This window comes from Myxine glutinosa, chromosome 1 (genome assembly GCF_964187855.1).
Source record: "Myxine glutinosa chromosome 1, kmMyxGlut1.1, whole genome shotgun sequence".
Taxonomy (NCBI): domain Eukaryota; kingdom Metazoa; phylum Chordata; class Myxini; order Myxiniformes; family Myxinidae; genus Myxine; species Myxine glutinosa.
Genome location: NC_136261.1, coordinates 328,846,439 through 328,872,767, shown reverse-complemented (window position 1 = coordinate 328,872,767; position 26,329 = coordinate 328,846,439). Strand labels below are relative to the sequence as shown.

At 41.5% G+C, this 26,329-nt stretch overlaps 1 protein-coding gene across 1 annotated transcript in view; it reads right to left on the bottom strand.

The window, feature by feature from the left end:
• The window catches only part of LOC144889481 (uncharacterized), a 39,752-nt gene that overhangs the window by 3,055 nt on the left and 10,368 nt on the right, over window positions 1-26,329 (bottom strand). The gene's annotated exons all lie outside the window — the stretch shown is intronic.

Sequence of the window (26,329 nt, the reverse complement as noted above, 5' to 3'; positions counted from 1 at the left end):
GCTCAACAGAACCTATCTGGTGGATAAATGTTATCTATGTTTTACTCAACAGAACCTATCCGGGGGATAAATGTCATCTATGTTTTGCTCAACAGAACCTATCAGGTGGATAAATGTAATCTATGTTTTGCTCAACAGAACCTATCAGGTGGATAAATGTTATTTATGTTTTGCTCAACAGAACCCATCAGGTGGATCATTGTTATCTGCCAGAGAGGTGATTTATCTACAGGATAGTGCTTATGCGGGCTTCTCGTAACTAGTCCCAGGAGAGCATCCCATGGTCCACCATCACAATACATACATGTACACATGCACACATACATACAGTGCCCTCCATAATTTTTGGAACAGTGAATTCAAATGTGTTATAATTGCTATATACTCAAGAAATTTGGATATGAGATCAAAAGATGAATATGAGGCAAGAGTACAGAAGGCTAGCTTTTATTTATTGGTATTTATATGAATATATGTTTTACCATTGTAGATCAATAGCACTTTTTAGCACTTTTTATGTTCAGTCCCCCCATTTTAGGGAAGCATAAATATTGGAACAGATTAACTAAAGTAAAGTAATATAATAGTTGAATTTGGTTGCATATGCCTTGCATGTAATAACTACATCGAGTCTGCAACCCATCGACATCACCAAACTCTTGGTATCTTCCTTTGAGATGTTTTGCCAAGCCTTTTCTGCAGCCATTTTCATTTGTTGTTTGATTTGGGGCGGTTCTGATTTTAGTGTACTCTTTGGCAAATGGAAATGCATGTTCCATTGGATTTAAATCAGGAAACTGACTTGGACAGTTTAAAACCTTCCATTTGTTTCCCCTGATGAACTCCTTGGTTGTGTTGGCAGTTTTGGTTATTGTCTTTCTGCATGGTGAAGCGCCTCCCAATGAGTTTGGAGGTATTTTCTTGCACATAGACAGACAAAATGTTTCTGTGCACATCCGAATTCATTCTGCTGCTGCCATCATTAGTTCCATCATCAATAAAGATGAGTGAAACAGTTCCAAAGGCAGCAATACAAGCCATGACACCACCTCGACCATGCTCACACATGAGGTAGTATGGTTCGGATCAAATGCAGTTCATTCCTTTCTCCCCACTTTCACCTTTCTATCGCTTTGGTAAAGGTCATTGCAATTTTTGAAATTAATTCATTCCTTCCTCCACACTTTCCTTCTCCACACCTCCTTCCTCATTAATTTCTTCCTTTCCTTCATGCCTTTCCTTCCTTTCTCCACACTTCCATCTTCCCATCACTCTCATTTCATTCCTTTCCTTTCATTCCTTTCTCAACACTTTCACCTTTCTATCGCTTCGTTGGTGGAGGTCATTGAAATTTTTGAAATTGAAATTGAATTGAAATGTAAAGGAATTCAATTTGGTAAAGGCAGTGAGCATTCTTGGTCTCATCTGTCCCTAAAACTTTGGTCCATAACACTGGCTCACCTCTGTACATGGCAAATCCTAATCTGGCCTTTATATTTTTGGTGCTGATGAGAGATTTGCGTCTTGCGGTGTCGCCTTTGTCGTTGTCTATTCGCTGACCTGGCCGTTGTCTATTCCGAAGTACACTAGTGGTTTCTTTCTTTTTCAAGATATTCAAAATTGTTGTATTTGCTATGCCCAATTTTTGTGCTGTGGTTCTAATTGAATTCTTCTATTCTTTCAGCTTATACATTGCTTGTTTTTCTTTCATAGAGAGTTCTCTGGTCTTCATGTTGGTTTATTCCTGCTGACTCCAAAGGCAGACTGCCAAGGGAAAAGCAAAGGCTAAAACCAAGCCTGGACATTCACAGGTATTTTATGTGTGAACAATCAATGCAACAAGAAACACCTGTCAGTCATTTGTTCTAATACTTATGCTTACCTAAAATTGAGGACTGAATATAAAAAGTGATATTGTCCTACAATGGTAAAACATGTATGCATAAAAATACAATAAATGAAAGGTGACCTGTTCTCTTGCCTCATATTCATATTTTGATCTCAAATCCAAATTTCTTGAGTGTATAGCAGTAATAATAAATTGACTTAATTGTTCCAATACTTAGGCATGGCACCATATATATATATATATATATATATATATATATATATATATATATATATATATATATATATATATATATATATATATATATATATACAGTCACGTGAAAAAGTAAGTACACCCCATGTAAAGTTTTGACTTTTGCAACATATTTCAACATACGGCTATTTGATCTTCATTTCAACAATATTGATAGATAAAGGTGATATAATATAACAAATATCATGAAACATTTACATTTTGTTGTCCATTGTATAATTTAAATAAACATAAATGCAAATTTCGCATGTGGAAAAAGTAAGTACACCCCATGAAATGTTTAAAAAATTTTTTTTTAACATATGTGGACATATCAATATTTGATCTTCATTTAAACAGTTTCTATAGATAAAGGTGATCTAATTGAACAAAAAACAATGAAAAATTGACTTTGCAATAATTTATTCAACAAAAAATTAACAGAGATGACATTTCCTTCAGTGGAAAAAGTAAGTACACCCTTGGCTCTAATAGGTGGTATTGCCCCCTTTGGCAGAAACAACCTCAAGTAGGCGTTTCTTATAACTGTCCACCAGTCTCTGACATCGACTGGGAGAAATTTTTGCCCACTCCTCCATGCAGAATTATTTCAGCTGTGCGATGTTTAAGGGGTTTCTTGCATGCACAACTCGTTTCAAATCCCCCCACAGCATCTCGATGGGATTTAGATCCGGGCTTTGACTTGGCCATTCCAGAACCCTCCATTTCTTTCTTTTCAGCCATTCCTTGGTGGATTTACTGGTATGTTTAGGGTCATTGTCATGTTGCAAGGTCCAACTTCGGTTGAGCTTCAACTTTCCGACAAATGGCCTCACATTATCCTCAAGCACCCTCTGGTACAATGAAGGTTTCATAGTGGATTCTGTGATGGTGAGCTGCCCAGGCCCTGATGCAGCAAAGCTGCCCCAAACCTTAATATTTCCACCACCATGCTTTACAGTTGGTATCAGGTTCTTGTGGTCAAATGCCGTCTTTGGTTTTCGCCAAACATGTCTTCTGGTACTGTGGCCAAATAGCTCTACCTTTGACTCATCTGTCCAGAGCACATTGTTCCAGAAGTGCTGGTCTTTGCCTAGGTTTTCATTGACAAACTTTAGTCTTGCCCTGATGTTCTTTCTGGACAGCAAAGGTTTCCTCCTGGCACACCTCCCATGTAGATCAAATTTGTGCAGCCTCTTTCCAATGATAGACTCGTGCACTTTGACATCAACAGTGGCAAGAGCTACCTGTAGGTCCCGTGATGACATTCTGGGGTTCTGAGACTTTTCAGCATCTTGCGGTCTGCTCTCGGGCTGAACTTGCTGGGGCGGCCTGGCCTGCACAAGTTGGCAGTTGTTTGGAATCTTCTCCACTTGTAGATGATCTTACGGTCAGTCGAATGATTGATTTCAAATTGTTTGGAGATCTTTTTAAATCCCTCCCCAGACTCGTAGGCATCTTTAACCTTCTTTCTGAAGGCCTCAGAGAGCTCTTTTGATCTAGGCATGGTGACGCCGTACATTTCAACAACAAAGAGCAAACCAAACTAAATGTCTGAGGTTTAAATAAGACAGGTTCCTCCAAGATTCTCTCTGACGATGTTCTAATCATTTGCACCTGAGCTGGTGCACCTGATTCTAATTTTAGGTATTTGAAGTAGTGATAAATATAGGTGTCCTTACTTTTTCCACATGCGAAATTTGCATTTATGTTCATTTAAATTCTACAATGGACTACAAAATGTAAATGTTTCATTATATTTGTTATATTATATCACCTTTGTCTATCAATATTGTTGAAATGAAGATCAAATACCTGTATGTTGAAAAAGTCCAAACTTTACATGGGGTGTCCTTACTTTTTCACGTGACTGTATATATATATATATATATAGTAACTCTAAACCGAAAGGGTAATATATGTATATATACTGAACATCAAAAGAAACTTAACACTTTCATTTTTTGAAATGTGCAGCTTTACAAACACGTTTCTTCAATTGTAATGGCTGATTATGTAATGGGAACTTCACTTCAATCACCGAGTTGATCAACAATGGCATGCTTGAGTGGTTCTGTATAGGGACCTTTCCCTTTAAATAATGACCCTCATAATGAAATCCTTCAGTTCTTGGGGTTCGACATTCATTTACTGCTGTCTACAGCCACTCTAGAGGCTTCTGACAAGGGAAAACAACAAGTAAATACAGAGGCCACGCCTGACATCTGAACAACGTTTAAGGGCCATTGGGATGCTTGAGGCTGGTGTAAGCCACCGAACAATTGCCCAACGTCTTGGTTGCTCACAGCCTGCAATTTTAAACCTGGCCAGGCGTTACAGTGAAACTGGAACTGTGAATGATGGTCAACGAAGAGGAAGACCATGGGTAACCACCCCAAACTAAGACCGCTGGATTGTGCTGCAGCATCTTCATGATCGCTTCCGCCCTGCGACACAAACAGCTGCAGTGACAAAAGGTCGCCACAACAACCGCATCAGTGTCTCTACTGTGTGGAGGCACTTGAGAAGTCGGGGCCTGGTGGCAAGACATCCTTGCAGAGGTCCAGTGTTGAATGCAGTGCATCGGTGGAACAGACTAAGATGGTGTCTGCAGCATCGCCGCTGGACACAGCAACAGTGGAGTGCAGTCTTGTTCAGAGATGAGTCCAGATTTTGCTTCCATGCTGCTGATGGGCATCAATGGGTATGGCGCAGAGGTGGGGAAAGGTATGCATCATGCTGTATTCGCAAGATAAATCGTTGGGGAGGACCCAGTGTGATTTCCACCCATTTCAGGACACCTGTGGTCGTCATCGAAGGCAATCTCACTTGTCAGCGTTATGTCAATGAAGTTTTGAGACCTCATCTGCTGCCATTTCTCCAGGCTCATCCTGACATCACAGTTTTCCACCAGGACAATGCTGGACCCCATGCTGCTCGCCTGACCACCAACTTCCTCAAGGAACAGGGTGTTGAAGTGATGCCTTGGATGCCTTATTCCCCTGACCTCAATCCCATTGAGCATTTAAGGGATGAGCTTGGTCGATGTCTTGCATCGAGGGGATCAACCGCTGTCAATCGGCAAATGCTCATTCAAGGCTTCCAGGAGGAGTGGGACAGACTTCCCCAGGACCGCATCAGACGCCTGGTACAGAGCATGCGTCGGAGTTGTACAGCCTGCATCACAGCTCAGGGAGGACACACACGATATTGAGGACTGCTGTCATTCTGTCCTTGACTGTTGGGAGTGTTGTGTCCATTCCTGTGTCATTGTTTTGAATGTATTCAGGTGCGTGCCTTTGTGTTGCAGTGCTGTGACTTTTGTTGCACCACCCCTTTTGTTGCACCAGATATGGTTCATGCTTTTTTGCTTTTTTGTGATTGAGGCAACCTCTTGTTTATTGACATGTGTTTCGTAAAGATAGCTGAACTTACCTCTGTGTTCAAATATTTTTCATTTTTGCGTGGAGGATTTCAATGAGTGTCTTTCTAAAGATTTGATGTTTATTTTGATGTTGAGTGTATATATATATATATATATATATATATATATATATATATATATATATATATATATATATATATATATATATATATATATATATATATCTTAGGGTGGGCTTCAAAAAATCAAAATGCATATTTTCTCCGGGACATGGTCTATTGTTCCTTTTGGTGTCAAAGGAAACCACACCAAATTTGAATGGAATCCAATAATATTTAGGGGTGCCACATCAGTGATGAATTTTTCCCCATGCAAAAATAGGAATTCCCATTTTTTGGGCTGTATATACACAAAATAAATACATAATTATATATATACATTAAATATAATATTAAAAATAAATATATAGTAAATATACATTAAATAATAATAATATATTGTTGCGAATATGGAATTTGGCCTCCATATCCGCTTGTAAATATTCCCCTATTTTCTCCAATACTCCCCAACTTTCCCCGATCCCCCATTCCCTAGTCCCATTGCATGTAAATAACAATCAGTAGAGCCGACCTTCCCCTTATTCCCCCATTAAATGTCGTGCCCAGGTCCACCGCACCACACGTAGACAACTTTCGGACATCTTCCTAGTTATTCTTATTCTATGTCAGTTAAGGCCTCGTCTCCATTAATTATGACTCTTCGTTGCACCAGAATGTGATTATATGGCATCAGTAGTGAGTTTAGGACCTTTCCCATACCTCCTTCCATCTTCTTCCCCAACAATTACAACAACAACAGAGGAGATGGCGGCGGAGCGGGGGAGGATGCGTCCTCACACCGGCTCGATTAGCGCCATAGACCATGCGCTCCACGGGGTTACCACGAAGGGGCTCCTTGTCAGCTCCTCGTCAAGGGCGGAGCCTGGTAAACCCCCCGCACGCACCCAATGAGAAGCAACGTGCCGATTCCACGAGGCGGAGCTAACGAGCCGAGGGCGTGTCACTCCCCGCCGGATATACGCGGCCCCGCGCCGGATGTGACGTGAGATGCGCACCCAGCTTGGAAAAGGAAAGCCACCTGCGAGCGCTGAGAGAGATGCGCCCCCAGCTTGAGCAGACAAGACGCCATCCGAGCGCTGCGACCTCCCCGCATCTCTGGACCGGACCGAGTCGATTCTGACCTTTGAGCCCAGGTGCACCTGGAGCCATCGCTACCCCGCCTGTCCTTTCCATCAACCCCCGTGTGAGTCAGCCTTGTCCCGTTTGTCTGTCGTCTGTCCGGGGTTAATATAAGAGTGTGTCTAAGTGCCTGTCTTTCTGTGATTATAACTCTAGCCCCTGTAATCTGACCTTTCCGCCTTAATATAACCTCCTCCGGAGGTCTTGAGAACTGAACCCCTGGTGTCGTATTGTGTTATTGTAATCCAGCCGGGTGTCTTCTTTTTCTTATTGAGCCAGCATCGCGCGACTTCGTCAACGTCGAGTATAGTCGGGTAATTTGTGCGGACACGACGGCCATTCCGCTCGGCCCACCTTAACATCAAAGTCGTGTCTGTAACAATATATTATATTATACATTATATATACAATTATACGATAGACAATTATACAAATATAGACAAATATAATACATTAAATAATATATTAAAAATAAATATAATATATTAAAATTTAAATATAATAAATAAATATATAGTTATACAATATACTGTATATACATTATAATTAAATATACATTAAATTTATACATAAAATATACATTAAATAATAAATATACATAAATACACATTATACATTATATATATAGTTATATACAATATATTATACATACAGTTTTGAGACTTCCTATGATCACTATCTGGGCAATTTTCATGCATGTTTTGTACAGGTTCCCGGGGTCAGGGGTACGCTTTTTTAGTGTGTAATATGTAGGCCTAACTTATTGACTGTGGCTCTTTTGTAGAGAGTGACCCTGTGGAGTAAGAATTAACAGGATTTTACCCACATTCTTGCGTATTTTGCAGATATGGCATGTGCTAGTATCAGTGTTTCATTGAAAACTCGGGCTCAGGATAATGTGTATCTCATTGGGTCCACTTCTGGAGATGCCATCAAAGGTGCCAAGCTCCCGACTGTGCATCAATCTCTTGTCCTGTTTTTCCATCACCTGAAGAAGGAGAATCGCACTGCCCGGGAGAGTGCAACCCTCACCATTGAAGAGGTTGTGAAGTTCTGGGAAAAAGCTCACCTACCTACAACGACGAAGTAGCACTGCATCCATCGTTTGGAGAGGCTATATGAAGAATGGAGGAGCCTCCAAAAAGGTGCAAAGCGGGGTGGTGCGACCCAAGAGAAAAAGGAAGCATCCTTCAAGGCCTCCTTGGAGAAGACGTTTGATCTTAGGCATGCAGATTCGGAGGCCATAATCACCAACCCCGAGGACAGGAAGTTTCTTCACGATCAATTCTCAGAGAGGAAGGCTTCAATGGGATCTGTAGACACTGTGTTGGAAGCAAAAACGAAGCGAAAGAAAGAAAGGGAAGAAAAGGAGAAGACTAAGGCAGAGAAGGAAAATAAGAGACAGGAAATGGTCATGAAGGGTGCTACTGCTATGGAAGTCACAGACTCAGACTCTGATTCTGAGACCACGGCACAGGCTGGTTCTTCATCATCTGATGGTGGGATATCTCGTCCCAAGAAAAGAAGGCCTATCAACATTGTCACTCCTGAAGTTGCAGCTTCTTTGGATCGTACGAAAACAAGTGACCGAATGGCTGTCCACAACTTGGCATCCATTTGTAGAGCAGTAGGATGGGATCCTGCAGAGCTGGCACTGAACCGATGGACAGTGCGGCGGAATCGCATGATGCATCGATGCAAAACCATGGACGAAATAAAAGAAGCATTTCATCATAATGTGCAGGGTCCTTTAGTGGTCCATTGGGATGGAAAGCTTCTTCCCGATGTCACTGGAGATTTTGTGCATGTGAAGGTGGATCGTCTTCCAATCCTTGTGTCCAACCAGTACCATGGAATGGAGCAGCTGTTGAATGTTCCCAAGTTACCTGACGGGGGAGGAGAAGCTATGGCAACCGCTGTAGTGGACACACTGAAGAGCTGGAACCTTGTGGGCAAGGTGAAGGCTTTGTCTTTTGACACAACGGCCAGCAATTCAGGTGTTCGTGGAGGGGCTGCTGTCCTCATTGAAAAGAAGCTACAGACTGAACTAATTCATTTGGCTTGCCGCCATCATGCACACGAAATCATTCTGGGAGATGTATTCACCACTCTTTTCGGTCCTTCATCAGGCCCTGACATCCAGCTTTTTAAGCGGTTTCAGGCGGAGTGGCCGTCCATTGCCCATCACCAACCAAAAAATGGATTCACAGATCCTGATACGGCAGCTGAGTTTGCACAGAACAATGACATGATGGATGAAGCTCTGGAATTTGCTCTTGTGTGTTTGAAAGATCAGCAGCCACGAGATGATTATCGTGAACTCCTAGAACTGACTGTCATCTACATGGGAGGAATCCCACCTCGTGGAATCCGGATCATGGCTCCAGGAGCAATGCACAGAGCCAGATGGATGGCAAAAGCACTATATTCACTACAGGTGTTCATGTTTCGGTCAGAGTTCCACTTGACACTTCGAGAGGCGAGAGAACTCCGAGCCTTCAACATTTTTGTCTGCCTTGTGTATGTACAGGCTTGGTTTCGGGCTCCACAAGCTATTGAGGCTCCCCTGAATGACATTAACCTCTTCAAGAAGTTGGAAAAGTTTGAACAAATCAATCAGAAAATGGCTCAGGCAGCCTTGAAGGCACTTGGCCGCCACACGTGGTACATGAGCCCAGTACTAGTGGAATTTGCATTCTTTGACACCAGAATTGACAAAGAAAGCAAGATCAATATGATTGAAGCATTGAAAAATGACTGTGAAAACCCCTCTCCAAAGAGACCAGCTATCAAACGAGGAACCGCCCTGTCAATCGCTGGCCTCATAACAAAACACACCAAGCATTTCTTCAGCATCCTAGGGACCCCAACTGATTGGATGGATAAGGATCCTGGTTCATGGGAGCAGGAAACCAGCTTTCAGGAAGCAAAGAAAGCCGCCAGTGGCTTAGTCGTGGTGAACGACAGGGCAGAAAGGGGTGTCGCATTGATACAAGACTACAATAAGCTCCTTACAAAGGATGAAGAGCAAAAGCAAGCTCTGCTCCAAGTTGTTGCTGCTCACAGGAAGATGTACCCCGATGCCAGGAAGGCAACAGTGGTGAAACAGGCCCAGAAATAGGAGTTACATTTCTCATTATATTTGGGTTTTTAAATATTATGTGATATGGTGTCTCTTCATTTTATGAACTGAACATTTGGATTGTCATCATTGAATTTGAGTTTTCATAGCAATATAGTGCTATTTGTGCAGCTATTGTAACTTGTGTTTGCTAGAATACAAAAAGTGAGTGGAGGGTGGATTTTCATAAAACAAACTTCTGGTTTTGCTTTCGATCCATATATAGAAAAGTTTTGCAGACACCTTTAGTTTGAAGGCTGATGTGGCACCCCTAAATAAAATCATATTGCTTTCATATTTGGTGTCTTTTCATTTTGGAACAAAAGGAACAACATAAAGCCATGTCCCAGTAAATATTTTAAAAAAATTATTTTGAGCACCACCCTAATATATATATATATATATATATATATATATATATATATATATATATATATATACACACACACACACCTATTTCCACAATAAATGGTCATTTTGATGGACCCTACTTTGAAGTGTATTCTTGACTGGATATGTTGGTCGAAGAATGTGAGCTAAATTCTGTTTGAGAGCACATGTAATAAAGTTATAATGGAAATAAAATCATCGCCGAGTAGTGCCTCGTTTCATTTGTGTGGGAGTGTATTGTATGAAAGAGTGTGATACAGAAAGCACTTTTTGTGTACTGTTGTATTGTACATCATGTTCATGTCTCTCAGGTTGGCCCTGTTTGAAATCTGGGTGATAATTATTTTAGTTATTGTTGAACACTACGGTCAGTTCTTTCAATTCAGTTAGAGTTCAATCTATTTCTGTTTCATAGTTTTTTTTGGGAGACCGCAAAACTTCATTACCCACGTAACGCATGTCCGTAAAAATATTGCGTGAGTAAGACAGCAGAGTTGTAAAATAGTCGGAAGATGTACACATTTTATGCTTGCAACAAAATATGCAGGGGTGCTTATACCTTCCGTTCACAAATGTCAAATAAGGCCGACTTTGTAAATCGCCTGTTCCGTCGTCCGTTACGTGGCGAGATTACCGATGTGGTGAGGATGGAAACCGTCTCTTTTCGTAGTATGGGTAGGGATTTTTTTTATGAGATGTAGTGAATTTGGGAATGCAGCATATTTGTCGTGGTTGAAGAGGACTGGTATGAAACGAGAGCAATGTTTTTGGATGTTTTTACCACTTCCCATTTTAATTTAAGCCATCAATAAAACTCAGTAACATTACTCACGTAATTGCTTACCCATGTAACACATTGGACAGATCGTAGTGCCGAGATTCCCATGGAACTAGCGATTGTTTTGTGATGCTGGTAGTGGGTAAGCGAGGTCTGCTAAGAAACCGTGTTTCAATGGATTGTGCAGCGGTGCTCACCATGCTTACCGATTTGGGAATGACATGATATTACCCACGTAACAATTTGACGGACAACACACTTACGAATTAGTAACATTTTATTAGTCCCCTACCAGTGTACACCGGAAGGGACTATAGGTTTGCACGCCGTCCCTCCGTCAGTCTGTCAGTCCGTCAGTCCGTCAGTCCGTCACGCAAAGAACAGTTTTCCGGACTTTTTTTCTAAACGCTTAATGCTAATGATTTCAAACTTGGCACATCGTGTCCTCATGATAAGTTACAGATCAAGTTCGAACTTCACGACGTTTTGATCATTTTTGACAAAGTTATGGCACTTTGAACTTTGGGAATTCTGATAATTCTGATGATCCTTAACTCAGTGCCATTTTAAGTTTTAATTTCCTTTTAAAAAGATTTTCTCTGCAATAATAGGACCGATTGAGATCAAATTTTCACCATAGGAGGGACTCGGTCTGTAGAATATTTTAATGGTAATCATGACGTCACAGGTCATGTGGTTCGGGCGCCATATTGTTTTTCGTGAAAACACGAAAACCCCTTTTTCTCTGCAACGGCTGAACAGATCGAGGCCAAACTCTGCAGGCAGAATCGCATACCCATGTCGAACAAAAAAGTCAGCGAGCATGACGTCATGCGTCACATGGTTTCAGAGTTATGACGTTTTTAAGCATTAACATTTAAAACCGAGCCCCTCCCTCATTTTTGATCCAATCGAGGGGAAACTTCACAGATCTGTTCCGCATGTCAGTCTACTAAAATGTCCTTTTGGAATTTGCGATAGCTCACGTGGTTTGGCAGATATCGTTAATTAAACGAAAATATTTTTAAAATGGATATCTCATGAATCGCTTTATTGATCGACATGAAACTTCATACTTTAGTAGAAGTCATGAAGAGTAACAAGTGTGCAAAATTTCAAGATTAGATGTAAGGTCTGGAAGCTAGAAGTTGTTATTTCGTGAAGAAGAAGAGGCGGCAAGTGTGCGGATTTAATATTATTTATCACATGTACAGACTGAAAGCATCGTTGGACACGACCTGTCGCAGTCATTTTAACCTCAAATAAAATTCTAATTTAAGATTTGTCAATAGCTGAGGTATATTAACAAACGAATAAAACAGATTTGGTCAAATTCTGACTTTTTTAACTAGATCGCATTCGACAGAGTTGTGACAAGCTGAGGAAGAAGAAACCTTGCATTGGCTTCTCCAATGTGCCATAAAAAAATGGATATCTCCTGAATCGCTAGTACCTCAGACTGAGTTGGTAATAATTTATATAATTCACACAGTGCAATACGTGCAGGTCGCTCCACGGAGCGACCTTGCGGGCTTATCAACGAGGCGAGGCGTGACACACGTGTCTCAGCATACCTCAGATCAAGTTTGAAAACCAGCATCAACCGTGCATAAATTTGCATATTCGATCATTTTTGACAAAGTTATGGCACTTTGAACTTTGGTAGGGGACATGTATTGCAGCGCAATACTCAGAATGCTTGTTCATTAGTATTTACACTCCCACACAAATGAAACGAGGCACGACTCGGCGATGATTTTTTTTCCATTATAACTTTATTACATGTGCTCTCAAACAGAATTTAGCTCACATTCTTCGACCAACATATCCAGTCAAGAATACACTTCAAAGTAGGGTCCGTCAAAATGACCATTTATTGTGGAAATAGCCATATATATATATATATATATATATATATATATATATATATATATATATATATATATATATATATATATATACACACACACACACACACACACACACACACATGCATTCACAGAGAAAATTGCCTTATTAGTCCCCTACCGGTGCACACCGGAGGGGACAAGACGTTTGCACGCCATCCCGTCCGTCCGTCAGTCCGTCAGTCTGTCAGTCCGTCACGCAAAGAGCAGTTTTCCGGACTTTTTTTGCTAAACGCTTAATGCTAATGATTTCAAACTTGGCATATGGTTTCCTCATGATAAGTTACAGGTCAAGTTCGAACTTCACGACGTTTCGATCATTTTTAACAAAGTTATGGCACTTTGAACTTTGGGAATTCTGACAATTCTGATGATCATTAACTCAGTGCCATTTTAAGTTTTAATTTCCTTTAAAAAAAGATTTTCTCTGCAATAATAGGACCGATTGAGATCAAATTTTCACCGTAGGGGGGACTCGGTCTGTACAATATTTTAATGGTAATTATGACGTCACGGGTCACGTGCTTCGGCCGCCATATTGTTTTTCGTGAAAACACGAAAAAAAAACTTTTTCTCTGCAGCAGCTGAACAGATCGAGGCCAAACTTTGCAGGTAGAATCGCATACCCATGACGAACAAAAAAGTCAACGAGCATGACGTCATGCATCACATGGTTTCAGAGTTATGACATTTTTAAGCATGGACCTTTAAAAGCGAGCTCCTCCCTCATTTTTGATCCAATCAAGGGGAAACTTCACAGATCTGTTCTGCATGTCAGTCTACTAAAATGTACTTTTGAATTTGCGATAGGGCACATGGTTTGGCAGATATCATTAATTAAACGAAAAAAATGTTTTTTAAAGGATATCTCTTGTTTATTCCAGAGTTCTCCTCAAGCCGCACCGCGCGCCCTCAGCCTCGTCTGCGAACGTCAACAGCGCGACACAGCGCGTGCTTTCGAGAGGGGTGGAGCCAAGCCGAGCAACATATATATACACATGAATCATTGATCGTGAACCGGAAAATATAATAAATTACTGATATTTAGCGACTCGAAAGGTTCTTTATCAACAACTTATTTTCTCGTGCTTCTGCTGACCTGTCTGCAAGGAGTATAAATCGAAGTCCCGAGTGCGAATCACAGGTGAGCCTGTCCTGAGGTAATTAGCGATTGGGAAAGATTCAGAACCTGTGGGTAAATAACCCTTGGTAATTTCCCCAACAGTTTTCCGGACGACAGACTGCCGGTAGGGGACATGTATTGCAGTGCAATACTCAATGCTTGTTTTAGTATGATATGAATTGAGTATTTAGTATAACAACTGGTTGATCAGAGTAGTGATGGCAATGTACGAAAGAGGGCGCACAGCTGTAAGGACGAAGGACTGGAACAGTGGTGAGTTTGAGGTGAAGGTGGGACTGCATCAGGGGTCGGTACAAAGTCCACTACTATTTGTAGCTGTGATGGAGGTGCTGGCTCAGAATGTAGAGGAGGGTTTACAGTGGGAGTTGTTGTATGCAGATGATCTGGTGTTGATTGTGGAAAGTATGGATGGACTGAAGGAGAAGATGAACAAGTGGAAGGAATGTATGGAGACAAAAGGTCTGATGGTGAATATCGGAAAGACAAAGGTGATGGCAAGTGGTAAAGCATGTGGGGAGGTGGAAAGAACTGGGAAGTGGCTGTGTGCTGTGTGCAGGAAGGGTGTCGGAGTGAACCCCATTCAATGTACAATGTGCGATGAGTGGGTTCATCAAAAATGTAGTGGTCTGAGAGGGTCATTAACCAGTGTGGCAGCTACATTCAAGTGTAAGGTGTGCACAGAGGGAGCTGCAGATGGAGAAAATGTTGAGTTGGATCTTGGAGACGGAGTGAAGCTGGAAGGTGTGAAAGCATTTTGCGACCTCGGAATCATGCTGAATGGAGAAGGTGGATCAGACTTGGCAATGGTTGCTGGAGTGAGATGTGCATGGAAGAAGTTTCGGGAACTGAGTGGCGTGCTGACAAGGAGGGGAGTGTCGTTGAAGCTGAATGGAAAGGTGTATGCTGCACGTGTGAGAAGTGTTATGATTTATGGGAGCGAGACATGGGTAATGAACGTAGAGCAGCAACGAAGGCTGGAAAGGGTGGAAATGCGAATGGTTCGGTGGATGTGTGGAGTATCGTTGAGAGAGAGGAAGACAAATGATGAATTGCAAAAGATGATGGGAATAGAGCCTGTGATAGATTCTGTGAAGAGGAACAGGTTGAGATGGTTTGGTCATGTGTTGAGGAAGGATGAAAGTGACTGGTTGAGAAGAGTGATGGAAATGAATGTAGAAGGAAGTAGAGGACGGGGAAGACCGAGAAAGACTTGGCTAAAGGTGGTGGAAGAAGAAATGCGGGCAAGGGGGTTAACAAGGGGAGATGTAGAAAATACAGAAAAATGGAGAAGATTGTCATGGGGACCGCATGGTTAACCCCCGCTATAGCAGGGAAAATGGCCTTAAAATGCCTGTTGTGTGTTTAATGTTGTCGTATGATATTGTTACGGTCCGCGGTTAAGGATGTTGGTTTGCCGAGCGGAGGCACCGTGGCCGAACAGTTTCCCCGATTCACCCGATTCCCGAACGTTGGCCAGATCGCGCCACAGATATTCAATGTGGAAACCTCTAAAACAACCGAATGTAAAGAGGAAGAAGAAGATGTACAGAAGAGTAACGGGATTTATTATTTACACACACAAGCAAAAGGAGCAGTCAAAATTATATACAGGGAACATGGAAAAAGCAGGTGACACAGTGAAAATTACTAGCTTACCACCTTTAGATATAACCACCTTTAGAGGCCATTTTTCCCCGCAAAGCGGGGGTTGGCCTTTTTCGGGCACCGTGGTTGTTGTTGTTTTTTGGTCCCCTTTTTGAAGCAATGTTTTACGGCCGGATGCCTTTCCTGACGCCAACCATTTTTGCCGCCTTTAACGACAAACAGGGAATTACCAGTGAACTGGTACTCAATTTGCCGACCTCGGAAGGATGACAGGCTGAGTCAACCCCCCTGGCGTTAATTCAGCAATCGACCGGGATTCGAACCCAGGATCCTAGGATCCTAAGCCGGCACCCTAGCCGCTAGCCCAACACCAGGGTTCTCCCAACACCAGGTCCCAACACCAGCTTATACAAACTTAATTAAATACCCAGGACAGAACAAACAGAACAAACTCACGCGAATGGGGAATGGAGGCAGGAACGATTGGCTGGACCGGGAGGAAGGTTCAGCTCGGACCACAAGCTGGAAGGCTTTGCAGGGCGCACAGCAAACCGGGCCTCGTCAGGCTGGGAGCGAGCAGGGTGACGTCGTGCACTTCTCTCAAGGCTTCCCCGCGCTTCTCTCGCGCACTTGTGTTAAAGGCTTCCTTCTCGCTTATCTTCCCTCCTTGCGCACTTCTGTTAAAGGCTTCCTTTTTGCTTCTCTTCCCTCCTTGTGCACTTCTCTCTGAAGCTCGTCTCTTTGCAGAACTCAGAACTCATCTCTGTAAAAGCTCATCTGCTTGGGGAGCGTCCCGCGGCGGGTTATATAGGCCCCGCCCCTCAACCTTCGCGAACCTCCTCGATCGCTCTTCCTCCGCCCTCTCAAACCAAACCCCTTGTGCTTGGTTGGTTGTTCGGGGCTGGCTCACTCCTCCCCTCTATGACGAGGTGGAGACACGCCCTTCTTCTCCGAGCCTACCTCGTGGCGAATGGAGTCGCGGAGGGAACAGTTGGCAATTGCGGTTTTTGGGAATGGGAATGAAAGGGGATCTATCTATTTCACTTGGTGCAATGGAGTGTCATTTTAATGGAAGACAAGGCCTTAACCTAATACACAGAATAAGGAAATAAACTACTGAACAAGGGTATTATAGTGTCCTTCAATGTATGCTTTATGGAATTAACTACCGGAACGCCCTTTGACCTTTATACAACAGACTGGAGCAAGGAGGGCTCAGAATAAAGCAATAATTCATAACAATTTACAATACAATACAACACAATCAAAAAAATACAATCCTCATATCCGCAACAATATGATAGATTATTAAAATGTTTTTAATCTATGACGGGGTCACACTCTGTGACCTGTTTGGTGAGGGGGGTTGCCTGAACACATTTCTTCACAAGGCTCTGCATTGTTGAATGATCTGTCGTGTTGTGTTTTGTACCACGTTAATGTGGCGTGCACTTTATTCATTGTTGTCAATGCATCAAGTCTTAAATTCCTCCAAACAACCAGGGTTTGTATGCCTTCTTGCGTATCCTGTTTCGCAGCTTATTTTCAGTTGCCTTTCAAGCTTTGAAACCTTACAAGCCAACCGTTCAAATCAAATTCATTTTCAGGTAACACTTCGTGTGAACTGTTGTTCAGTGCTCTCCATTTACAGCAACTCATATTACATGATGGTGTAAGTTCTTTGAAAGTGCACGTGAAGAGTTCAGTTTACCATTGGTGATAAGTACGAAGAAGGTGCGTTAAGGGACGAGCAGTTAATGACGCAAGCAAACCAGCAAGGGTCAAACTCACAAATGTAGACCAAAAAAGGACAACCTGTCGGTTATCCTTTTGCAGTCCCACCTGAACTTTTGATCATAGCATGATACGATAGATAACATGATATTTCAAAAAGTTGTGGACGACTTATGACAAAACTTGGTGGATGAGTTGGTTAGGTGACAATAACAAGTCGTTTAGATTTTGGTTCAGCTCCAGATCCGGCCTATCAGTGGGATAGAAAACGTAAACCGTTATGTCTGGTGGAGGTATGTGCTCTACCAAGTACCGTTTTAGTTTCACAATTCAGGGGATCGAGGTTCACGTACCATATGTTTCTCCATTGTCTCACAATATCCTTGCAACTCCTGCAAAAGTATGCTGTAACATTTGTGTCTACCAATGTCTTCATCTTGTCTGCCATATATGTACCAGATCCTCTATGAGCTTAAGACCATTAAAAAAAAAAATCAGCATTAGTAACAAATTAAAATACTTGTTTTTATGTGTTAGGGAGAGGAAGAAGGAGATGATACTTTTTGTGGGATTATTAATTAAACAGCAGAAAGTAAGCAGCATCTCATTTATCTCCATGATTACTCAACACCACTGGAGTTTGGATTCCTGATCAATCTGGTTCTAATCTTGACAAAATGAGTTTTCGTGCCTTGCTGTGCGAATCCAAAGCCAGTGGGATATTAGTCAATGGAACATTTAAAATAGAACTCCGAATTATACTTATTGATACAACACTTGTCAACAATATTATCAATTTCAACTTCCTCGTCTGTAGTACATCCTTCTACTTAGGCGGTTAAAACCGAAAAATAGGGCGTATCGTTCATTTTTTCAGGAAAGCACCAAATTTGACACAGATGTAGTATGGACCGATACAATTGTTTTCCTGAGGGGCGCCCAAAAATTCAGAACCCCTGGTGGCCGCCATATTGAATTTCAGCATGACCGCCCTCTGTGACCTATTTCCCTCAATAACCTCTACACTAGTACCCGACTGCAAAGCCGCAATCAGCCGGCGAAGCCAAAGCCTCTTGCCACTATTTTACCCATCACTATGGCATCAGTAGGTTAGGTAGTTGGTAGTAGGTAGGTGTAGTAGGTACCGTACCTAGTTCAAAATGACACCATTTGCATTCTGGCTGAGATTAAAATTTAAATTGATAAAATTTACTTCTCGATTAATTCGGTGAATTCCGTCTCAACTTCGGATATTTCCGGCCGTGAAAAACTATCCCCTACGGCCGCGAGATTTCTAAAAAATAGTTCTTCGTCAATTTTAGAATATTTGACGCAGTTTTCACCCTCCCAAACGCGTAATAAGCTTTTTTGAAATAATTTTTGAAATGCTCGAATCTCATTGGTTCCGGTGTTTGGTGACGATTTTCGTTGAAGATAACGAGGTTGGTTTTAAAGTATTTTAATTACACATTAGAGGTGCATCAGATGGTGAATCAAACAAAGACGGATGAAACAAACTCCTATTGAACGTTTTCTCATTTTCTTAATGCAAACTTCCGCATCCGGACGATGGCGGCCTCCATTGAGTGATTTGGTTTCTGAAATATTTTTTCAAATGCTCGCATCTCATTGGTTCCGGTGTTTGGTGACGATTTTCGTTGAAGATAACCAGGCCCGTGCAGGCCGAGGTTGGTCCTTAAAGTATTTTAATTACAAATTAGAGGTGCATAAGATTGTGAATCAAACAAAGACGGGTGAAACAAACTCCTATTGAACGTTTTTCAATTTGTTATGCATACTTCCGCATCCGCAAGATGGCGGCCTCCATTGAGCGATTTGGTGCGTCACAGCTTCGGAATTCTCAAGCCAAGGGATCCAACATAATCTGGTTTTCAACATAATACATACGCGTTTATTCACAACACCGGCTTCGCCGGCTACTATGAGCGATAACACCACAGTTCCAGTGTCTTACCCCATGTTTTCATGGTCTCTGAATCCAATGGGATCAATTGCATAAACATTGGCATCCATCATCTTTAATTTCAAGATGGCCGCCATGGTGTTTCCATTTTCCTTGAATCTCTCATAGTATTTTAGGTAAAATTTCAATTCCAAGTGATACACATTGTTTTAGTGGTCTCTGATAACAATGGAATGGTATTAATAAATCAAAGTTACACACAGTTGCAGTTTTAACTTAAAATATTGTGGGCACTTGAAAGATGGAGGCTCTCGCACAGACGCGTAGTACTACAAGCACTGTCCATCGCAGTCACACAGTGATGTGCAGGGCAGATTTGCCCTGGAGCATTTACAGTTGCCTTTACAGGCCGACTTACAATGGCAGCCTGTAAGCTCTGAACATGCCTCCTGTATCAGTGGTATTGTGGTCCAAATTGGTGTCCAAGAAGTCCCTGTTTTCATCCAGCCCCAATCAGCTGGTGATGGAAGTTCTGGGTAGGGCACAAGTGCCTGACTCCATACGTGTCCAGCCTGAAAACATGAACGTCTTAGGTGTTGTTCGAAGACGTCTGCTGTTGGGGGAATGTGATCAATTGTTCTTGCCTTCTTCGTGAACAAGTGTCGGCACATGTCATTCACTGTCTTTATCTCGGTAGTCCGGTCATAGAGGATGGCAACATATCTTTCTAGACTCGGACTTCCTGCGGCCAAGGCCGGTGGCAATTTTATGGATGGCGAGGTAGCGGTAGCTTTTACCAGTGCCAATGGCAATCCAGAGTTCCTCCACACCGTGTGATTGGTAGGTAAAGTAGTGTGCTATTGCCAAGACCACAATATCAGAATCTACAGTTCGAATCAATACCCGTTTTCTCCCCTTTTTCACGGCATCCAGGACATTCTTTTGGATTTTTTGAATTTTCTGAATTTTTGGGCGCCCCTCAGGAAAACAATTGTATAGGTCCATACTACATCTGTGCCAAATTTGGTGCTTTCCTGAAAAAATGAACGATGCTTCCTCTTAACTGCCTAACTATTTCTCAGCAACTGTTGAGGCAAAAGATACTAAATTATAGAGGGTAATTCTAAAAGGTAATTCAAAAGGGTAATTTTAAAGGTTAATTCTGAAGGGTGATTCTTAAGGGTAATTCTAAAGGGTAATTCTAACAGGTAATTCTGAAGGGTGATTCTTAAGGGTAATTCTAAAGGGTAATTCTAACAGGTAATTCCAAAGGGTAATTATAAAGGGTAATTATAAAGGGTAAATCTAAAGGGTAATTCAAAAGGGTAATTCTAAAGGGTAATTTTAAAGGGTAATTCTAAAGGGTAATTCTAAAGGGTAATTCTAAATGGTAATTCCAACAGGTAATTTTAAAGGGTAATTCTAAAGGGTAATTCTAAAGGGTAATTCTAAAGGGTAATTCAAAAGGGTAATTCAAAAGGGTAATTCAAAAGGGTAATTCTAAAGGGTAATTCTAAAGGGTAATTCTAAAGGGTAATTCTAAAGGGTAATTCTCAAGGGTAATTCTAAAGGGTAATTCTAACAGGTAATTCTAACAGGTAATTCTAAAGGGTAATTCTAAAGGGTAATTCTAAAGGGTAATTCTAAAGGGTAATTCTAAAGGGTAATTCTAAAGGGTAATTCTAAAGGGTAATTCAAAAGGGTAATTCTAAAGGGTAATTCTAAAGGGTAATTCTAAAGGGTAATTCTAAAGGGTAATTCTAAAGGGTAATTCAAAAGGGTAATTCAAAAGTGTAATTATAACGGGTAGTTCTCAAGGGTAATTCTAAAGGGTAATTCTAAAGGGTAATTCTCAAGGGTAATTCTAAAGGGTAATTCTAACAGGTAATTCTAACAGGTAATTCTAAAGGGTAATTCTAAAGGGTAATTCTAAAGGGTAATTCTAAAGGGTAATTCTAAAGGGTAATTCTAAAGGGTAATTCTAAAGGGTAATTCTAAAGGGTAATTCAAAAGGGTAATTCTAAAGGGTAATTCTAAAGGGTAATTCAAAAGGGTAATTCAAAAGTGTAATTATAACGGGTAGTTCTCAAGGGTAATTCTAAAGGGTAATTCTAACAGGTAATTCTAACAGGTAATTCTAAAGGGTAATTCTAAAGGGTAATTCTAAAGGGTAATTCTAAAGGGTAATTCTAAAGGGTAATTCTAAAGGGTAATTCTAAAGGGTAATTCGAATGGGTAAATCGGATGGGTAATTATAAAGGGTAATTCTAAAGCGTGAGTGCAAAGTGTAATTCTAAAGGGCGATTCTAAAGGGTAATTCTAAAGGGTAATTCTAACAGGTAATTCTAAAGGGTAATTCCAACTGGTAATTCTAAAGGGTAATTCTGAAGGGTAATTCTGAAGGGTAATTCTAACTGGTAATTCTAAAGGGTAATTCTAAAGGGTAATTCTAAAGGGTAATTCTAAAGGGTAATTCTAAAGGGTAATTCAAAAGGGTAATTCGAAATTGTAAATCGGATGGGTAATTATGAAGGGTAATTCTAAAGCGTGAGTGCAAAGTGTAATTCTAAAGGGTAATTATAATGGGTGATTCTAAAGGTTAATTCTAAAGGGTGATTCTAACAGATAATTCAAAAGGGTGATTGTAAAGGGTAATTCTAACAGGTAATTCCAAAGGGTAATTCAAACACGTAATTCTAAAGGGTGATTGTAAAGGGTAATTCCAACAGGTAATTCTAAAGGGTAATTCTAAAGGGTAATTATAAAGGGTAATTCTAAAGCGAGTGCAAAGTGTAATTCGAAAGGGTAATTATAATGGGTGATTCTAAAGGGTTATAAAGGTAATTCTAAATAGTTATAATGGTTGTTGTTGTTGTTGTTGTTGTTGTTGTATAGCCCCGGACAATATCCAGGATGGTGTACCCCCGCCTTCACGAAGTCAGAGCCACGACAGAGTTGGAGAGATAGAGAGGGAAAGAGATAGAGAGGGAAAGAGATAGAGAGGGAAAGAGATAGAGAGGGAAAGAGATAGAGAGGGAAAGAGATAGAGAGGGAAAGAGATAGAGATAGAGAGATAGAGAGATAGAGAGACTGACTGTTTCTTCCTTTTATTACAAGAGTACAAAAAATCAGTTATGTTCAGTCATAAAGAAACAAAACACAATAAAAATGGTCTCAAGGAAAAGTTATTATCAAATCATCATCATCAAGTGTGCATATGACATCATTAAAAACCCACTTTTCTTTAAAACATGTTAAATTCTTGTTCATTTAAAAAAACCGGTACTCTAGCTTTAGTCTTGCATTTACAAGAGCCTTAAAGGTGAGCAGTACATCATATGACGAGTCAGAAGCGTTTCCCATTTTTTTCTTCCTGGATTTATAAATTGCAAACTTGGCCTGGCCAATTAAAAAATTCATTAAAACCACATTTCTAAGGGAAGACGGTCCTAAAACACCATAAATAAAAACATTGTGATTGAAGAGGGAACCAAGCTTCACAAAGCGTTCCTGAAGGAATGTAAAAAGAGGTTGCAATCGTTCACACTCAAGGTATATATGCGGTAGGGTTTCAATGGATGCACAGAAAGGGCATAGATTAGAGTTAGCAGTAGAAAACCGGTTCAGTAAAACATTATAAGGTAAAATCCAGTGTACAAGTTTCCATTGAATATCTCCAACATACTTTGGAGTAGGCAAGAGATAAAAACTTCGCCAATTGGGGCAATTGGGGGGTATTGGGGGTAAAACATCCCACCATCGAAGCCTCGGGTGCTCAGAAAATGTTTTTGCGTATAAAATTTTAACGTACGCGTTGTACAAAGTTTTCTTTGGAAAGGCGGGAAGGGATAATGCAGTATCATCAGGGCTGTTCAGGCCAGGGGACAGATTAAGTGGCGGGCTGAAGACGAGGAGTTTGGGGAAGTCACCCGCTGTTTCCTCGGGGGAAGGGCCAAGTTCCTCGCAGGTATTACGATACGTTGTGGATATCCCTTGAAGGAACCGAGAGATGATCCTAACAGATTTTATTCCGGTTTTTTGTGCCACAGCGGCAGCACTCAGCCAGCAGCTCCCAGACTCTGTCATGAGGTCTTTCACTCGCAGCAGCTTGGCATCAACAAAACGTTGAACGAGTCTCCTATTATTCAAGCTGTTTTCCAGGAAGGGGTTGTAGCATAGGGGCTCATTCAACAACATTTCCATGTTGTATGTTGCCATTTCACGGGAAAAGGCCAGGGCTTGCCAGGCGTTCATCACCCCTTGGTAAAAGGTGGGCAGCAAGGATGAATCGATTTGATGAGGGTTCATCAAGAAAAGTTCTCGGTCGTAACCCAGCTTGCATGTAAGCTGCAATATGCAGTTAGCCAGAGGCCTCCAGAGTAGGGCTTCATCTCCATATACAAGTTGGCGCACGATATGAAGCCGGAAGACCATAATCCGGCTGCGGATATCAATAAGACCTTGGCCACCTTCAGTGAGTGGTAAGTATGCCACGGGGGGTTGGAGCCAGTGTTTCCCGCTCCAGAAAAAGTCGACAATGCTCTTTTGCAGTGTAATAAGAAGGCTCCCGAGCGGTTGTAGGCATATCATCTTATGCCATAGCATAGAGGCGACAAGATTGTTAATGACGAGAGTTCTTCCGCGGTACGAAAGTTGAGAAAGAAGTCCTTTCCAGCGGGCCAGTTTTGCCATTACCTTGTCTGGTAATCCCACCCAGTTCTGCTCCTCAAAGGTGTTGTCTCCTAGGAAAATACCGAGGTATTTAATGCCACTTTTCTGCCAGTTCACTCCTCCTGGTAGGACAATTGGCGGGCAATCTCCAGGTCCTATCCAAAGGGCTTCACTCTTCTTCCAGTTCACCTGGCCTGAACAAGCCTGACAATATGTTTTTAGTGCCTGAGCCACCGCAGTGACGTCAGCACTATTTTTTTTATATAAATACAGACATCATCTGCATAGGCAGAGACTTTTAGCGGTGTGGTAAGAATTGATCCAGTGAAGCCAGAAATGTGCGTACGTAATTGGAGCAGAAGAGGTTCGATGGCAAGAGAGTATAAAAGTCCAGATAGCGGGCAACCTTGCCGTACTCCCCGTTGTACAGCAATGGGGCTACACAATACTTGATTAATTTTAAGAACACTGGATATATTACAATACAAAAGTTTACGTACGAGATAAAAATAGGTCCAAACCCAAAATTCTCTAAAACTCTAAAAAGGTACATGTGGTCAATACAGTCAAAGGCTTTTCCTTGGTCAATAAAAAACAGACCAACATTCATATTAAAATTGTTACAAAACCGAATGGTATCACGGATAAGAAAGATATTATTAAAAATAGTACGTCCAGGAATACAAAAGGATTGATGTTCTCCTATTAGTACATTCATAAAAGGTTTCATTCGATTAGACAAGGCTTTGGCTAAAATTTTATAATCCGTACATAAAACAGAAATAGGACGCCAGTTCTCTATAAGTTGGGTGTCCGCTTTCTTAGGAATTAAGGTGGTGACTGCTCTCCGGCAACTCCACGGCAGTTGTCCATCCTCTAAACATTCATTCAATACCCGCAGTAGGTGAGGTCCAATGGCGTCCCAAAAAAACTGGAAAAATTCGCTAGTCAGCCCATCCAGTCCAGGGGCTTTATCAGGTTCCAAGGCCTTCAAGGCAGCGGTGAGCTCAGGTAACCTAAGAGGATCCTCCAACTGCTGCTTCTGATCCTCCGCCAATGTTGGAAGGTTAGAAACAAGTTCCGATATTGCATCCTGGTTAATGTCATGCCGCATAAACCATTGTTTAAAATGTTTCCGGGCACATTCCCTGATTCTGCCATCTTCATAAAGGAGTTCCCCATCATGGAGCAAGCGTGTAATCATTGACGAAGAGGCCCCCCTTTTAAGGCTGAAGAAGAATTTGGTTGGAGCATCAAGGTCGTGTATGTACCTCATCTTCAGGCGCAATAAAGCATTTTGTGCTCGCCTTTCGGATATGGAATTCAGTAAGGCCGTTTTTCCATGAATTTGTTGCCTCATTTCCTGGTAGCTCACAGTTGCAGTTCCCTGAAGCTGTTCCTGTAATTCCAGGATTTCATCTTCAAGTAAGGTTGTGGTTTTTCTTTCCACTTGAACACCATACACACGATATTGTTGGCAGAATAGTCTGATGTGCGTTTTGGCATTATCCCACCATTGTCTGAGGTTTGAGAAATTCCCTTGGGAGGCAACTAGAATATTCCAAATTTCCGGAAAATGTCCTTAAAGGTACTATCATCAAGTAAGTTGTTATTAAATTTCCAAAAAGCACTCTTGTGTTTCGGGCAGGGGGCAGAAATTGAGAAATGTTGCGCTGTGGTCCGAGAATCCTGATGGGCAAATTTTGGATGACAGAACGAGGCGTTCAAGTGGAGGATTAATATAAAACTTGTCCAAGCGAGCAAGTACAATATTACCCTGAATGCACCGACACCATGTGTATTGCCTGATTGATGGGTGCTGTACCCGCCATATATCTGTCAAATTCATTTGTTTTAAAAATTTGGTGAGAGGGATTGTGGAGGCAGGATGGGGCTCTGCACTGTTCCTATCTAGTTGGGGTTGGAGGGTGCAATTAAAATCTCCACCAATACAAACATGATTGTCTTGGTTTTTTAGAGCGTTTTGGCTGTCGAGGGACGTTAGGTGTGTCCCAAGGTCATTAAAAAAAAACTCGCCGAGCTACAGGCGTACTTGGGGCATAGATATTAAAAATAGTATAGAATTTTCCACAGTAGTGGAATTCTAGGGATGCTAGGGATCCCTTGTGTATTTCGTCGAATTTAAGCGATGAAGGCGAAAAGGAGGGGCTAAGAATTATTGCGACACCGCCTTTATGGGAGTCACCGTTACTAAAAAAGGACAGGCCGGGGAAGAGCCTACACCACTCTGCTACACAGCAGTCGTTGGCATGGGTCTCTTGTAAGAGGGCAATGTCAACTTTCTTCTGTAATAAAAAAATACCTTTCCCAGATCTATGCCTCCTCACA